Consider the following 8578-nt stretch of genomic DNA (forward strand, 5'->3'; position numbering starts at 1 on the left):
AACAGGAATGGGCTGCTGTGACAGCAGAACAATGTCAGAAGCTGGTGGAGAGCATACCAAGACACATGGCTGCAGTCATCAAAAACAATGGTTATGCAATCAAGTATTTACTCCTGTGTGTATCATGTGACCAACAGACAGAAAAGAAAACATGGAATGCCTAAAAGCACTTTTTTGGCAGTACAATGCCATAGCTATTGATGTAAGAACTGGTTATTATCAAGAAAACCATGGAAAATGGCTAGATAACAGCTCTTAAGTAAAACTCTTTTTGTTGTTATCATTATTTGTCCAAACAAAAGTACCTTTAGTTGTACCAGGCATCAAAATGAAGACACTGAAGAAAACAAGGGTGGTCTAATAGTTTTTTTCTCTTTTCCATGACTGTATATACATATATTCAGGATGTCAAAGAAAAGGTTTAAAAGATAAATACTGGAGCTGTAGTCTATAGATTGCAGTGTAAATGCAGAACACCAAATTACACCCTTACACTTCAGATGCATTTTTCACCATTACAGATATGCGTGCTATTAATCTTATTGAACTGAGAGAGCTGTTCACTCATTATTTGCACACCTTGCATGGTCCATCAATAAATTGCTCGTGCACTTTGATGAATACATCTTTTTTAATTGAACATTTTAGGGAATTAGGCTCCAAGATGGTAGTATTAAATTGGGATTTCATTATGATATCAGAAGACCCTCTATTTAGGTTTTATATGGAATTTTTTTCTTTTGATTCGATTCCATTGCTTTTTATTTCCCTAAAAATTTTAGCAACTAATATTTCATTTATTATATAGTAGAATAGAAAGTTCTTTTTCAAAGCTCAAAGCTCTAAAGTGGCCTTGTAAATAATTTTGGCATGTCTTTATGAGAAGGGTTGCAATGGTAAAACCTGTGACAGGGTTAAAATGATGAAATGTTCATTGATTGACTCAAATTATAAAAATGTTAAAATAGTTAAAACTCACATTTGTTTAAAATGGTTAAATGCTAGAAACTTGTTTATTTTACACTGTTCATTTAACTCTTTATTGTTTAATTTAATCAGTAATAGTGCTGATGTGTGATCTTCAAAGTGATCTGATTCCTTTGCCTTTGTCTTCACTTGCGTACCTTGAGGAAATTGCAGTATTTTCCTCATTAGACTAAAGCCCTTGTTGAGGAAACATCACATCACTTGTGTGTTTATTTCTCTCCTTTATCAGGGGTGTAACATCTTTATTTATCAATGATTTGATTTCATTTTATTTGAATTTAGATTTTTACTTTTCCTCACTCATCAGAGGCTCCATCTACCACAATACCCACCAATGAGCTTCACCTTTAACCTCTTTTAGCTAGAAAATTTGATTAGCCAGTAGTCTCAGATACTGATTGTATAATCTGCTGCCTCAGCGGGTCACATATCAATTTCATGCAGATCAAGCACAAATTGTTTGAAAGATATGGAAACATTTGCATGTGCATAAATCACAATAACTTGCATAAATCTGGCATTGCATGATGACACTTCAGCAAGTTGGATGTTTTCCTGTGGGGGGGTCTTCTAACTGCCACACTGCTAATACAGAAGCACAGAAAAAGAGATAGAAATAGGTCCAAAAAGAAAAAGGTTATTTTATTGAATCAATTCAGCTGGGAAAGAAATCCCAATTCTCCGCTGGGCTCAATGGCTATCAATGCCTATCAGGAAAAACAATGTAACAAGAGTCTTAGCGCTACCAAGTCTGAGGAGGGTCAAAAGTCCTGAGGGTCAGGCAGGTTTTATCACTGCAAAAGTCTTATCTGACATTTGTTACAGGGATGGGTCTAATAATTGGAATGGGATTCTCTCTCCTGCATTTTCCTTTCCCTTCACTCTCCCCTCTTTTTGTTCACCCATACACAAACACACAGATACATACACACACAACTTCTGCACATTTATCTTGACGCACTAAGTATGTGCCGAACTTGGTCTGCAAGTCTTGCCTTCACATCTCTCAATATCTTATCTTCAAGGAAGACGCCCACGGTTGGCATTTTAAGACAACACATACCAACTGAGGCACATACACAGATAACTGCCGCCACTACTCACTGTCACCCACAATGGCCCACACACAAGCTCAGTGTGTGTGTGTGAGAGAGTGGGCGAATCAGGGATGCTTATTTGTAGAAAGAGGCATGTACTGAGTCAGGCTGAGCTTGTGTTGTGCTCATGTGGAGCAATGTGTGTATGTTAGTGTATGTTTTCAGAGAGCTGCTCTATTTATGCATGAGTTGATGCATTTTTGTTCATAGATACAATGAGAGTGTGCATGTGTGTTTTTTCTGCACATCTGCCTGGTGTAAGCAATGGTAAGCACCGATTACATAGTAATGCTAGGGTTGTCAGGAAGCCAGCAGGCAGCCTGGTTTTAGCCACAGCGGGAGGTGGCACCATCATCACCATTATAACAGCCTCAGTTTCAAACAGAGAAATATGCCAGTCTGGACAAAAGGCTGTCTTTTCTACATTTTATTTCATTCTGAGTGGATCTCAGACTGTCAGTAAAAATCAGCCACTTCTACTTAATTGCCAGGGTGAGCTGCATAAAAACACTTCACCTCGAGGTGCTCATCATTTTGTTTGGACTCAGAGGTGAGTTCTCGGAAATCAAATAAAAACTCTTCCACTTAGGTAAATAGGTTTGCTTTTATATTTATGAGGTTTTTGATTTTTACTTACAGTTGGCATAACACACTGCAACATTCAACACCACTCACTCATTAAATTCATGTTCACAAAATAAGATATGTATTTTTACCCATAAAGATATATATATATATATATATTATGGAAAGACAGGTGTAACATTGACTCCCACAGAATTTGATGCACTATTAGTGGAGTTAGTGAATGAGTCCTAGAATTACTGCAATCACAAAATGTCATAATGAAAGGCTAAAATAGTATGAACAATGCCAACAGCAGGGAAAAAAAGCTTACCAACTGTTTTTAGAGTATGATATTGTTGAAGAATTTGTCGTTTTTAAGTTTTCTCCAATAGGCAAGCTGTTTAAGCCACGCAGCAAACTCCAGGGGTGAAAAATTGAGCTGCCAAAGTATCAAAAACTGCACTTCCTTGAATAACCACTGGAGCCAAAAGCAAGTCAATCGTACATGGACCCTTTTGTTAAAATAACTAACTTTATGGCAGAAATAAAGATGTCTTCATAATATTCTTGTTCAACTGCACAGGAAGTGAAGTTTTATACAACTCGCTTGTTTAAACTATACTAAGCTGCAAAGTTATGTCCGCAACCAGGCTTAATTCTACAAGCCTTCACTCCAGCCACACTCCACCTTTTTGCAGTCGAGTTGCAGGCAGAAAACCGAAGCAATGAGCGGAAAGTAGTGAACTGCAGAGTCAAGTGTGAAACTCCACACATTCATCTCTATGAGTGACCCTTTTCACAAGCAGTCAACTGATCTATTGTTAATATGAAAATACTGTTATAGCAGCTTTAAATACAGATGAGTGGTATTCTTTATTTTCTTCACCTACAGTTTTACCAGAGATTCAACCGAGTTACAGTGTTGTGTACAAACAGTTTTTTAATATTCAGTGTGTGTTGCTCAGCTGTAAGCGATATAGCAAAAAAGAGTACAAATGGTGTAAAACTAATCTTAAACAAAAAAGAAAGACAGAAATTGGAGAAACACGAAACGAGTAAACCAGTCAGGCAGCAAATTTGTGCTGAAATTAACCATTGTTGAAGGCCTGTGTTTGTGTTTGATCAGTGTAACGCCTTTTAGGACATGCACCATAATGAACTCTACATAGCAACTTTGTTCTGCCACTTCCATTTCACCCAATCTGATTCTTTCATTAGAGTCGTCTGTACAATAGAATGCAGAGTGAGAGGAGATCAACCTCTGCCCTGTTCTACTGTTTATCATTATCTGCTCCACCGCTCTGGCCATACCTTCTCATCAAGACTCCACCATCTGAAGAGCAAAACGGAGGGTGGTGGCTGTGAAGAGGTAGTTAGGCTTTGAGGAAGTTAAACTTTTTTGCCTTCAAAAAGTTTGGTTTGAAACTTTTTTCTTCTTTGAGAAAACCAAATTCGAAAGACCAAAGGGTATCCAGCAGCATGGACGGAGACAGGCGGAGAATTTCTCTGCTTAAGGTTTTAAATAACAGAGTAGAGAGGGGAGAAACGAGAGCAGAGCAGAGAGAAGAGTCGCAGAGCTGGGCAGAACAGAGGAGGCTGCTGTAGCTGGTCATTAATAGTCAACCAGGATATACCGCGGGGGGATTGCAGACTGTGGAGGCAGCTTGATAATTCAATCTGTCAAGCGCATGCTACAAGCTAGGCCAATTAACTGGAGAGGAGGCAGGCCTGACCCCAACATCCCTCCCTCCCTGCCTCCCTCATCCCTTCTCCGTTTGCAACATCCCTGGCGTGTGTTAAACCAACATCTATGCCAGTTAAACTGTCACTCCTGCTGAGGTCAGAAAGAACAGAGAAGTGTGTGTGGCTCAGTGCATGTAGAATTACTTCATTCTCGAGCTGCTGCTGTTGTCTGCTCTAATAATAGAGGGGATGCAGTGCTTATGGACAGATGGTCAAACAAAAACCGCTGGTAATTGATGGCTAATTGCACACTCGACAGGTGTACAGGCTTTCCAACAAATGAAACCTGAGTGCTTTCTCACTTTCTCTTGCAAATTTATAGTTGCATCTTTAACTCGGTTCTCTCCTTTCTATTACAACATGTTTTGTGTCACCTCTCATTGCAGGAGCCCAGAACAGAGGACTAGGAGTGCTGTTGCCACCTCCTCCTAAACACTTTTTGCCTTTGACAGACATTCAGTGGCATCCCATTGTGTCAAAGAAATGACACAGAAACCTTTAATTAAAAAACTTCAAGAAGCTGTATGGAGGTGTGTGTGAATACCATGGGAGCATGGGGGCAGTGTGACGCCAAGTTAAGAGGAAAAGCATCTTTTAATGCTCAAAAGCAGAAAAGAGCATGGAGAACTTTCAAGGTCACCATGTAGTGCGAAAGAAAAGCGTCACAGTGAGCAACATACTGTTAGCTGGGCACAGGCCCAGATTTATTGGTCTTTTATTGTGAAAAAAAATGAAATTGTATCACAGAAAACCAACGCTCCCACACTTTATTTACAGAACCTTCAGATATGCTAAAATGTTTCTGCTGGTAGGCAGGTGGACTCAAGCCATGCAGCACGTAATGTTTCCTCTGTGATTTTCACAGAATAATATCCGTCAAATGACAATAATTTCTTCAAAAGACAAAAAGAGATAGGTGGTGTTTTGAAACTCAGCTTTGGTAACACCTACAGAAAGACTCTTTGAATATCAAGCGAATGTTAAAAGGCTTTCCGGTTCATTTGAATTCTGGATGCAAGCTTTCCAATTAGAAACATTACTGCACTGTCGACCTCTACTGTTGCTGTTCAGCCCCATGCAGGTTCACACAGTGTGTGTCCGTGCGGATGTGTGTTCCTGTGCTTGTGGGGACAAAAAATCATTTTACACATTCACATTGCCAGGACCCGCCTTACTTGTGGGGTCAAGTTCAAGTTCCCACAACATAAATCATTAAATATTTGGGTTAAGACTTGGCTAGGGTTGGGTTAGGGCAGTGCTTCTCAAATAGTGGGGCTCTATGGTGTAGCGGCTTTTTTGCACCGAGCAGGCGATATGAAGTGCAGTAAGCGAACCCTTAAGAGACAACATGAAGAAATTTTTAACAGGGATGAGAAGAAAGGCGGAGAGAGACGAAGATAATGAGACAAAAGTAACTCACCCGAAAGCTAAGACGAGGAAATATGACGAAGCATATGTAGCGCTTGGCTTCACTGTGACAGCAGTGGGAGACGACAGACCGGTGTGTTTACTGTCTAAAAATGTTGGCAGCGGACAGCATGAAGCCAAATAAATTAAGGCGCCACTTGAAGACATTACATCCCAATCATGCTGATAAGCCGCTGGAGTTTTTTCAGCCAAAACGTGCCGAATATTGCCAACAATCATCCCGCTTTGTGAATGCTACTTCAGTAAACCAGCGAGAATTGTTAGCATCCTATTATTACATATTATTTAATATTATTACATATTATTATTACTATTATTTATAGTCGGGGGGGGGGCGCGAATTGTTTTCTACTTGCTGGGGGGGGGGGCGCAACAGAAAATAATTGAGAAGCACTGGGTTAGGGTTAGGTTAAGATGAGGGTTAGGATGAGGCAGGTAAAGTTTATTGTTATGGTTAGGTGGTGGTTAAGCCTCTAGCAAATAAATCTAAGTCCATAGTGACCCCATGACTGTGTGTGTGTGTGTGTGTGTGTGTGCTACAGGAAATGACATCATAATAAAGGAGATCTGCACATATCATGGGACTGTGAAATCCAGCACATATTAATATCTGTTTTGAACACTCTGGCTTTGATAGTCCTACATATAAGATGAACCTCCAAAGAGTTATTTGCCAAACTCTAGACTGATCTAGTGTACTCCAACTTTCTGTGAAGGAGAAAGATGTAACGTCTTGCAACAAAGAGTCTCCCTTGTTCCTGCGACCACAAAAAAGCATCTAGCTTTGTGTCTCAGATGAGCTTCTTCAGAGAAGAGTCCAAAGAGGTTTCAGAGAGTGAGGAGAGAAGCAGGTGAGGTGGGAGAGAGGGATAGAGAGACAGAAGCAGTGGAGAACCAGAGATGGAGAACTAGTGAGAGTGGGTTAGATGAAGTACGAGAAACGCAAAAGACTGGTGGCATGGAACAAAATCTGATTCCCCTTCATCAGGAGTAGCTGCCTTAGTGAAAATGACTTTTTGAGGTTAGTGCAGAAGGGACCCCTCCTTCCTCCTCCTACACACACACACACACACACACACACACACACCTGGGCACAAATTTCTTTTAAAGTACTAAAGGAGTTTTAGCTGAGGGAGACCCATCTTAAACACATAGGATTACAGAGGATTACCTCCACATGCACACACAAACTGTGTACACACATCTCTTAAACTGCTTACTTAACTCCTGTACAGCCTTATAGGCAAAAACAGTAATTATAATAGCAAAGTTCTGAACCTGAGCCTTGCAGCGTAGATGCGGTTTCGTCACGGTAAACTGTCAGACAGAAAACCTAACATTGTTTGATCATGAAAGTTTTATGACATGTTTGCCTCTGCTCTGACTTAAAAATCTTGTGAGTGTCAATTAGCAGCAGGATATCAGGAAGCCCTGCCAACTAAAAACAAACCTTTGTCTTTTCAAGTTCCGACTTCAGAAGTATGAGGATTAAAAGGAACAGGGAAAGACAAAGGGGGGGATGCATGTTAGATTTGCATGGCAAGTATCCCTGACACTTGTGATTTGTTTGTATTGCGGCAACAATGTCAACTGCTTATTTACCATTTTGGAAGTACTGCATTTAAGCATCATTTATCCTCATTCAGATGTTCCATAAAGGTCACAATTGTGCTATGAAGAGTTTACAAGGCAAGATACAATCCAATGAGACCCAGATGACAGAACAAGCAAGTTAAAAAAAAATCATTTCCAACTTGGTTTTTGGTTAATTCTCATACTGTTGCCAGACAACAGATGACAAACTATGTACTTCAACAGCCTGCAGCAAATTAAAGATAATTGCAACAGAAGACTCGGAGGATATTGGATTTTTTTTTTCAAATGTACTCATCTGTCTTTGTCTGCCTTTGTCTGTCTTTTGACCATAGTCTGAAGAAGTTGCTTTGGTGTTGCAAGCAAAAGTAAGTAGTCGATTCGATTGATTGATTGACTGATTTGATTTTGATGCTGGTTCTCTTTTGTCTGCAACATATTCTGATCCGAAACATTTCACAAGCAAGTCGTGCTTTTTCATATCAGTGGCTTGGTCATATTTTTGTCATGCCACTGAACATTTTTAGTGGGCTGAAACACTCTGAAGGCTGCCTTGGACTTTTTCCTACAAATGAAATGATAATATTGTCTTTTAATACATTTCAGTAATACACTCTTTGCCAGTACAGGAATAAGTGTACAAAACAGGTAGGCCCGTTAAAGACAAAAGAACCTCTAAGTATGTGATGATATTGACAAAGTGAGATAATAGTCATTGTCCCACCACAGAATTTACTCGTACATACCGGTGACTTGTGAGTTATGTTTCTTATTGTCTAATTTTCTCCTCTTAATATGTTAATTAATGGTTGTTTTTTCAGAGGAGAAGTAGAAGCACAGACTGTTGTATTTCTTTTAATGAACATATAAACATACAACCTAATTAACAATAACAAAGGTAGAGGAGCATTAAACAAATAGCAAATTCTGCAAAACAATATCCTGAAATGAAACTGTACTGTGTCTGCAGTGTGTGGTATCGCATTGAAGGAGAATGAGTTGGTTTCCAGTAAACAAGTCAAGTGGCACAAACAGCACAAATAGTAGAATAGATGAAAAGGGTTTGTTTTGTTTTGTTTTGTTTTGTTTTTTTGTTTGTTTGTTTGTTTTGGTTTGGTTTGGTTTTTTTTGGACTACAACCAACAGTCAGGTATTCAGGTTTC

The sequence above is a fragment of the Scatophagus argus genome, chromosome 8 (genome assembly GCF_020382885.2).
Source record: "Scatophagus argus isolate fScaArg1 chromosome 8, fScaArg1.pri, whole genome shotgun sequence".
Classification (NCBI taxonomy): Eukaryota; Metazoa; Chordata; class Actinopteri; family Scatophagidae; genus Scatophagus; species Scatophagus argus.